The 9,880-nt window shown below is 38.7% G+C and overlaps 1 protein-coding gene across 3 annotated transcripts in view; it reads left to right on the top strand.

Moving 5' to 3' along the window:
• The window catches only part of INO80D (INO80 complex subunit D), a 45,956-nt gene extending 36,530 nt beyond the window's left edge, over nt 1-9,426 (top strand). For all 3 annotated transcript variants that reach the window (XM_053981733.1, XM_053981734.1, XM_053981735.1), the window contains one exon: nt 7,681-9,426. The gene's annotated coding sequence lies outside the window, so the exon portion shown is untranslated. The remainder of the gene's footprint in view (nt 1-7,680) is intronic.
• Nucleotides 9,427-9,880: the final 454 nt, after the last annotated feature.

Genomic DNA, 9,880 nt, shown 5'->3' on the forward strand with positions numbered 1-9,880 from the left:
CACTTAGATTTCAATTTTTGTGTATTGCTTGACGACTCTTCCCTGAAAACTGACTGCATTACATTTTTCCATAAGCAAACTAAGTTTGCAATAAAGCTGCACTTTCAAAAATAAACTTCAGTTTGTATACAATTGAAATAGGAATCTCCCTGTCCTGTCTGCCGCGGTGTTCCGAAACGGGCCACCACTCTTGCCTTTTCCTGGTTCACTTCTCATTTTTTCACTCCCACTAATTTCATGGTTACATGGCTGCCAAGCAGTTACGGGTCTTGATCTTAGCTTTACAAGGTGGATCATTCCAGGTGGGTTTCTACACCCACACAATCTGTTGACTTCAGTGCATCAGTGTCTTACTGTTGGACGCGGGAGATCTAATTGAGAGGTATGTGTAGTCAGAGATATTTCACACCTCTTCCTCTGGGAAATCCTGCTGCTCTAGTTAAGGCTGTTATTTATGTAGTTCCTGAGTAGATTCCATGCCCCCTCAAATGTTTTTGAGTATCAGCTCTTATAGCAATTAGCATTCTTGTCACCCCTTCACCAAAGAGCCAGTGTAGCAATTTCAGATGCTCAGTACCTGTTGTGCCCTTTATGTGTTGACAAATGGAATAAGGCTAGTTGAACCTAAAAGTTAATTTCTTCACATAAGATTGGAGGTTTAAAGAATGAAAAAAAATTAGAATAGAATATGATTTACATAATTTTGGCAATAATAGCACCTCAATTAGTCTCTGTACAAAGTACTTAACACAAAATGAATTTTGACAGTGTATAGAGGCTTATCAGGAGTAGCTTCATGCTCTCCTGGTGTATAAGGCATTCTTTAAGACATGCTTTGATGTTTCCTTTCACCTAGGAAGACCTTACACCAGCTTTGAGGGAAACCATATGCACTTAGATACCTCAAAGTTGATTTGTTCTTTGGCTTCATAATTATGATACAAGAACTTTGTTTCCTCCTGCCTTCCAGTTCCTCCAGGTTCTTGCTTACATCCCTTCTCATTAGTAGCATGCTTCTATGTATTGCTGAGCCCAAAGGCATTAAATTGATAATGCTGAGAGGTAGCACAGTTGCAGGTCTGCCTTAGGCACTGTGGGGAAAATGGCATCAGCTAGATTTCCAACTGAAAATGGGGATTTGCAGTTCTCATTTGGAAAGCACTGAAAGCCCTGAGAACCTTATTGCCTGCTAGGCAAAAATCAGAGAAAAGAAATTGTCAAAGAGGAATTGTACCTAACAGCAAAGAGAAGCCAAGGGAAGATGAGTATTGAAAAATTAGGATATTCTGTTGTGAGCTGTCACTGGCTCTAGGGGTATGGCCAAGGCAAAAGACCTAGGACTGAACCTGCAAACCAGTAGCGAAATTGAGTTTGAAGCTTCATCTTGCTGTAACCACATGTAAATACATTCTGGGATTGAATCTGCTTGCCAAGAGAGTCCTGCAAAGGTGTACAATAGACAGTGGGCAGTTTTCTTCCCTGAGAAGCTGGCCCTGGTGGCCACCTATGCTGCTTCTGAGCTCCAGCTGCTCCCTGAGCTCCTGCAGCCTCCTTGCTGGTGCATGTCCTTGTAGGCATTGTCAGGCCTCCATGAGTATTTCTTCCCGTCTTTGTGCTGCAGTGAGCTAAATCCACTCATGAATTCTCCAACAGTATGAGCCTTTGGGCAGAGGGAAAAATTTTTAGAAGAGCAGCTACCTGCAGTTAACCTTTCAAGACTTGCAGGACAGTGGTAGGAGGTGCTTTCAGCTGACAAACAATAGAAAAGTTACCTGCAGTGACCTTCGGCAGTGAGACATTTGTGTGACTGTCCAGGCATCTTCCCTGGAGGAACTGGGGTATTTTTCCTTTTGTATTTCTGCATGTGAGGGAGTCTCCTGTGCAGACCTTTTGCAAGGTCCAGAGGTGGCAGAAATAGTAACTGAAGGAATAGTTCAGGCCTAGTGTGCTGGCCAGATCTTTAGGTCTTTCTCACCTTCTGATCACAAGGTCTTTCTGATCTTCTGGGTAACATTTAATGATGGGGATTTGTGGGCTACTTCTCATACCTCCTTTATTTCCTTCCACTCCACATTCTTCATCATTCTTGCTTCTATTTTCCCATTCTTAGACACTTTTCCAATGTAAGTTATGCCAGCTGCTAAGTCATCTGTGGTTCTGAGTGAATCTGACTCTAAAATGAAAAGGAGGAGCGATTTCTGCAATTCGTAACATATATTTGGATGCTGGAATGACAGTGCAATAGATCAAAGTATTTTTCAGATCAGTGAGTAGGGAGATGTTTCACAGCATGCTAATATGTCATGAAGTAGGTGCTAAGGGTACAACATTGATCATGGGAGTGCACATGCTAGCAGTGAATACAGAGGCATTTTTAGCAAGACTTTACCTTCTGAGAAGTTCCTCTTCATTTGAGATGTGTATCAGTAGAAAGTAATGAATTAAAATTTAAATTACTTTTTCTTAATATGTTCAAGCCCAAATAAAAGTAAGGAGGGTTGATGACAAAAATCTGTATTTGTGTTCACTAAACTTCAACTTTGACTTCAGGAGAAGTCTGGTCATAAGAGACCTTAGTTCTGATCAGTTGAAATTTCAGTCTTGTCTTTAAAACTAGACAAAAGCACTGTTGTTGGGAAAAAAAAGTTTGGGGGACAAGAAGGATTAGAAAAGATGCATCTTAAAACAATTTTCTCACTTGTGTATTCAGCCTCTTTAAAAAAAAAAAAAAACCCAAACAGTAGTGACTATTTTCCTTTTGCTGTCTGGTACTTCTTATGGTTGTTGAGTTCTTTGCTTTCCCCAGTTTTACTCTGCTCCTTCTGTAGCTACTGTGGAATGAGGTAATGTAGTGGAAGCATGAAAGGACAAAGTGAGCATGGCTGTAAGTTAACAGCAATAGTTAGAAAAGGCTTTCTTTATCTATCTCCTTTGAAGTAAGTGTTGGCACCTTTTCAGTCTACTCTAGGTCATAAAATTCTGTCTGAAAGTGAATAGGATGAAACTTGGGCTTTTGACCATAAAACCATGTTCTACTTGCTGTAGAACAAGGCATTCTTCCTCTTCTTCCTCTTGCTAGTCCCCCAAACACACACACAGTGAGATGTCCAGAGTTACCCACGTGTCGACCACATAGACATGTTGAACTTGGTCCAGCAATGCTAATGTTTAACCTGCTTTCTGTCGTTGTCAGCTGGTGCCCACGGAGATGAGCTCTGGATAGGTAACGTTCCCAGATATCCTCTGGAAAACTTTAACTTTGGTGCAGATTGCTCTGATGTAGCTAACTGCAATGGCATTGGCTTCTACCTTGGAGTGGACTGATTTACCCTGAAATGACTCTCTAACCTGCATCTTAAACAGTGTAGTTGGTTCTGGTGCAAATAGATTCATTCTGAAGTGATGGACATTTTGATTCCCATGCAAAATAGCTACATCCTACCAGAAGGGGTTGAACCAGTTTCTCTGAACAGTGATGACCTTCACTGTACAGTTTTGGGTATGTCTCAGGGATTCCTTGTGGAAATAAGGGCAGTTAACAAAAAAAAAAAAAAAAAAGAAAAAAAAAAGAAAAAAAGAAAAAAAAAAAGAAAAAAAGAGAAAAAAGAAAAAAGTTAATAGTTTTAAAAGTAAATAATAATTTAAGTAGAGCGTCACCTAAGTGAGAGCGCAAGAAGGAGAAATCTTTGTTCAGTTTTATAGTCAACAGTGTCTGGCTTACGGACGCTTTCTCTTCTCGGGGCTCTCATCTCAAATTCAACGTACAGAATCTTTTTCATCACGCTCAGCTTTAAACTTTTTATTTAAAGATACCCTTCCCCAATGAGCTTTCAGAATACTTATTGTAGATTTTAAGAGAAATGGTATATTAATTTATGCTATTAACATCACCTCATAAATTATAAGTTTTATACTAAAGCTGTATTGAGTGTAATGAATTATGTTGCATATGTGTTTTTAATAGCTATAAAATTATATACAAGCTTTTTTGGAAAAACAAACTAGTGAAGCACCTTTTTACACTGGATCTTTGCCGTGTCAAGGTGTACAGCTATTCTTTGCTACCTTGCAGATATCTATATCTATATATAGATATATATATATAAATAAAATAAAATGGTATCCTGTATCAACAAGTATAGAACTCTTTTTAACCCTTATATTATTGTTCCTATAACTCTTTTTAAATTTTGAGTGTTACATTCTGCAATAATTTATCTGTGGTTTGTACCTATGATTAGAAATTTAGTTACAGGGTAAATAGATCAAATTTAAAAATCCAACTACTGTAGCTGGGAGTTGTGAACCAAGTTTGTAAGACCTTTTCTTTTTTTTAATGTATTTATTTCCAGTTAGCTCTGTGAGTTGGAATTTGAAAAGTTGGAACATTAGGAATCTACAGTGTCTTATTCAGGAATTTTCCCCTCCTTTCCTCACAAAGGAATTCCCACTGTGACTTATAAATAGAATTAGACTGCTTGTGTGCATGTATGTATTATATATACACACAAAAAATATGCATTGGGGGGGATGTATGTGTGATACGAATGTGTATATTGTATGTAGGTCATAGTTTTGTAAAGAGAAAAGTAGTCAAGAGGTGATGGAATGTATTGTAGAAATGTGATTATTTAGTAGGGGGTTGTTATGTCCTCACTGTTATATAAATAACTGAAACTCTCTACTATATAATCTTCTGTTATAAGGCTAACTCTGATATCATGTCAATTTTACTGTTTTTCAAATGAATTGCTTTGAGCCCTGTTTAAAATGCCATGAAAATACCAAGCTCCCAAAGACAGCCTTTAAATAAAACAAATGGGGGAGGAGTGATGGAAGAAAGGAGATTTTCAGGACAAACTGAATGGGAAGGTTTGCATTCAGTGGGATGGAGAGGCATGAGAATTGCTGTATCTTTGCAAATTAATACCTGAATCTCCTATGATCTGATTTGGAAAATGTTGTCAATCAGCGTTTTTATGATTTCCAATTCGATTGTAAGGGGTTCTGTTTGTGCAGTGGTCTCCATTCCATAAAAGGATCTTGTCTCCAAAATAGATTTTTCTTCTCTTCTGAGGATATTTGTGTGTATCAATTTTGCCCCAAAATTGCTGTTGTGGGATTGCAGAACAAAATATGCATTCAGTCAAGGGAGTTTCATTTAGGCTGTGAAATTTTGAATTTGATTGTGACCACTTACCTTTTTTTCATAATTGGAGAAGAAAGATTTCTTTATGGGAGCTCTTACTTGAAATTGTGAGAAGTCAGAAACATTCTTCAGATTGGCTTACTCTTCATATTGTTCTATTTAGGCTGGAGAAAGTAGCCTAATTGTTATTTATTCGTACAGTATCACTTTTATGATGATCCTGGTGACTTTAAAAACCTTTTTAGAAAAACAGAGCTTCTAGAATTGAACAGAAATTTGAAATTTTTTGCAATTGTTTTTTATTACCCTCCATATAATAATGTTGATGCTCCCCCAGGCATCCCTCTCCCTTTCCTTCTCCCCACAATTTGTTTCTGGCACATATGCATATAGGCCAAAGGGTAGGGAGGTGGAAGTTGTCAGAGGCCTTTTCTTCTGCTTATTTGTTGGTAATGGGAATTAGGAGCATAAATCTTTTGCCTTTGTGGAGGAGAATAGACCCATTTTTGTGTACAGAGAGATATATCTGTATATGAGATAATGGTAGCATTTTGCTGAATGTGGACTTGCCCTCGTGAGTTACAATAAATATGTATGAATGCAATCAATCTAAATCTCTATATACACATACACAGATTGATAAGTGGAATATACCTTGTATCACACACCTGTACATTAGCTGTAACATGAGTGAGTGTGTGAGCTAAAGAGAGGGACTAGCCACGTAACAGATGTGTAACAGGTAAGCACTTGTGCCAGACAAGTTGTTTTAAATTCTTCTGAGGGGTCTGGATGACTCAGAGACTGATCTGAGCTTGGCCACCATTGGTTTGTGTTACCTCTGCCCTCGCAGTGGAGTTTCCTTGCTATGTCTCTGCTTTTGTTTTAGATTTAGTCTCATTGAGGCCTCTTGCAAAATGCCAACTTCTTCTGCTTCTCTGCTCCATTGTCTCCATTCCAGCTCCTCCTTGTCCCTGCATCTCTGCAGTTTCTCTTGCTAGCAGCAATCAGCTGTAATGGCCCAATCCAGCTCTGCTTATGCATGAGGGAAATTCTCTTGGTGACTGGAGTGGTAGCTGAATTGGGCCCTGAACATCTGCTTGAACTTATGCAAACTTCCCCAGCTTCAATTGTGATTCAGTAGGACTGTGATTGATTTGCAGATGAAAACAAACTTTTCATGGAATCTGATGCAGAGCTTCCTAGCATATTAAAAGGTTAACCCAGCATTATATTTAAATGGTGAAAATGAGAAAACTGCACCCACCAAATACTGCCTTCCAATTTTCAACCCTAGAGAGAAAAAAGAAGTTTGTTTTGTGTTTCCCATAAGTAAGCAGAAGGCAGCCCTGTGCTCTGTTCTGAGCAATGGGGTTGTCATCAAACATATCAAAAGAAACACAGTTTGTTACACTTTACCATAAAAGAGATTTTTAAATGGAGTGCAGAGTTGACCATTAACATGCTAGCACTTTGCATCTAATTGTGTATTGGGTAATACTGCTTATGCAAGTAAATTATAGACTTAAGTGTTTTATTTTCTGTTTTCTGGCTAAATGGAGCTTCTGTATCCTTTTAGCAGAAAGCAGCTGTCAGCAACCTGCTCAGTCACATTGAAGTGCTGTGTATCTTAGGCTTCAGTTTCAGAGGAGAATGCTGCTCCAGTTCTGTCATCAAGCCATACTGGATTCCATGTTTTCAATATGGCTATGACACATTTTTTCTTGGCCACAATTCAGCCATGGGATTTTGTCTTCCTTGCATTTCTGTTAGAAAAAGGTAACTGGTGTACTGTTCCATCTGAGCTTTCATGCAGTCATACATGACTTCTATGATACATATGTTGGGGCGTGTGTATGGGTATGTCTGTGTACTGCGTGTGGATAATGTAGATTGATATGCACACGCCTATTACGCTATTTCAGTTTATGTATGTGGAGAATGTACCTGTTGGTTATCTCCTGATATATACTCATGCATACCTATATTAAATATGTATATAGAGTGTAGATGTCCTGCATATACATGTGTATATGTTACGAAACTTGGTTGGCAATTTTTTTCCACAGTTTTTTTTTTTTTTCGCAAATTGCTGTCCCTTATTACTTTCACTGAAGCTGCATTATATAGAAGAAATGGAGAAATGTGTTATCAAAGTTTTATTTTAAAAAGGAGACTTTTAATTATCTAAAGCCATTTGTAATTGTCTTTTGAATTTTTACTAGAAGGGTTGTTATTTTAAAAAGGAAAAAAAAAAGAAACAAAAAACAAAAGCAAGCAGACAAGCCCTTATTCCCACCCTTGTTTAGGTGAAAGAAATGGAAACACGAGTTTCTGAGTATTTATTTCCTTCAGGTGTTTCTGAGGCATAGAGTAATTGCATTCTGCCCCATCCCCCTTTTGTCCAATTATAATAAATGATTGATGATTTTCTTTTCCCCTCATTACTTTTGTACAAATCATTGTTCACCTCCTACATTCAATAGTACTGATATCACTAAGGAGATTTCATGTCCTTCTGTCCTTTTTAGGAGAAATACCAGTGCATCACTATTGTGTTTCATTTTAACATACTTTGTGGAGGATGGATGTTTTTATTGAAGATGTCTGTAACCCGTCTAACTTATTTAATGTGAGAAGCCTTCATTGGAATCTATCGTCTGTTTGTTTCCAACAAGTTCAAGTTTCTGCAACTGTTTTTTCACCAACACGTTAAATAATTCCCTTCTTATTTTATGCCTGAGGTTTTAAAATTTAGGTTTGTTTTTTGGCTATTTTCCCTCCAATTCCCAAAAATATTTATCTGCAAGTGGAGCAGAACAGATGTCAGAAGCTCAACCAATATCTTTTTTGCAGTTCAGGGTAAATATATTTACCCTAGACTTAATAAAAGAAGGTGGCAAATGGACAATCTGAAGTGCTTAGAGGGAATGCTCTCTCTTTTTAAGGCTGTCTCCGAGAAGTTTGTGTTTGGTGTCATTTTAAAGGTAGCTTGATCATGCTTTGATATCAGAAACAGCCTTGTAACAAAGAGCCTCATACAGTTGTTCGGTCACTAGAGTTTAAAATGTAAACAAGTTGCAGTGGGAAAGCAAAGGTGAGGCAGTGTATTTTGAACCAGTGAATTGTAGCTTGCAAATGTACCTGATTTTGAAGTAACTGCATGGTAGCAAGGATTAGCAGTCTCTTACACCCCTTCCTTCTTCCCTCTCATATCTGACACACGTGTTCAGCATACCATACATTGGGAAAAATAAGCAACTTCCTCCAGCAACGCTAATCCACTTAATGACTGCTTAAAGGGAACATACAAACGGGCACTGCCACGTCCCGTCTCATGGTATTAGCTGGAAGCCTGGCTAATACGCACAAACAGCCCAGCCCAGCCCAGCTTGCTTCTGTGGATGTGTCGCTTGGGGAGAGTGTGGTGCACAGAGGTGCCCCAGAAGAAGGGCTCCTTCCTTCAGGATCCCTGGCAGCAGTGGCACCTCGCACCACTGCTTCTAGTGCTGGAGGCGCACGGACAGCATTCCAGGGGCGGGGAGGAAAGCTTGTGTTTGTACTTTCCCTTTAAATAGGAAAGGTTGGCTCACATGTTCCTCATACTTCTCAATGAATGTACTGTATTACCATTAAAAAAAAAAAAAAATCAATTAAATGATAATAGATTGGTCTCCTTTTGTTATCTGGTCCTTGTTTAATTTGTTTAAGGGTTTTTGTATACAAAAGTTTACATTTTTATGTATATTTTTCTTGTGTAAAAACTGATGTAATATGTGTATAAAACACTGTATGTATTATCTGTATATAGTGTGACAAAATGATTTTCTTTCTTTCTTTTGGATGTATTAATAAATCTTGCTGTGAAGTAGCTGTGTTTACTATGATGAAACCCTCTTCTCCAAGCCATTTTGCCAAGTCCAAGATGTATGGATATTGCCCAGGATGAAATCTACTCCATAAAGTGATTTTCTTTTAAAACATATCGTAAGTACAGTTATTAAACTGTCCTTTGCTTAGATTGCTGTAGAGTCTGAGTCGGCTCTTGCTTATTCTCTGTTGCTTTCTAATGACATTAGCTAATTAGTTTTGCTAACAACCTGGGGTCTTTAATCTCAGTCCTGGTTCTAATTATAGTGCTTTCTAGCTCTGGATCCCTGGTCTGGAGTCCAGATCCTCTTCATCCTGTTTTCCAGTTTGAGGAAGTATAATTTAAGGGGTATAGAATAGAATTTTCTCTTGTATGTTGTTATGTTTTCTGAGATTTAAAAAATATATACTTGCTTTATCAACAAAACTGATTAAGTTGGAGTTTGGCGTTATTTGGTGATTAGCATGTGGATGAGAAATGATGTTGCTCTGGGGCTCTGGTCAGCTCTCAGGCAGGCTTACTAAGCCAAGGCATGGATATGACCTGCATTGGTCAGACACTGGAATCACCACCACCTTATTTGGACACAGCTGCTGTTTGTGCCACCCTGCTGCAGCTGGTGCCAGCAGGGCTGCCTTGGCTGGCACTGCCCTTCCAGTGCCAGAGTTGAGCTCCCAGAGTGGCTTTTTCACAGTAGCTTGAAGGATGCCCTTTCTTTAGACGGAACTACCCCTTGGACACTTCGCAGTAAGTAGATGGCTGCTGCATCTCCCTCTCACCATTTGTTTTGTGAAGTCTTTTGCCTCTGCTTTCTGACATGAGGGTTTGTGCTTCCAGTGGCATTTGCTTTGCTTGTCTCT

This window comes from Vidua macroura, chromosome 7 (assembly GCF_024509145.1).
Source record: "Vidua macroura isolate BioBank_ID:100142 chromosome 7, ASM2450914v1, whole genome shotgun sequence".
Classification (NCBI taxonomy): Eukaryota; Metazoa; Chordata; class Aves; order Passeriformes; family Viduidae; genus Vidua; species Vidua macroura.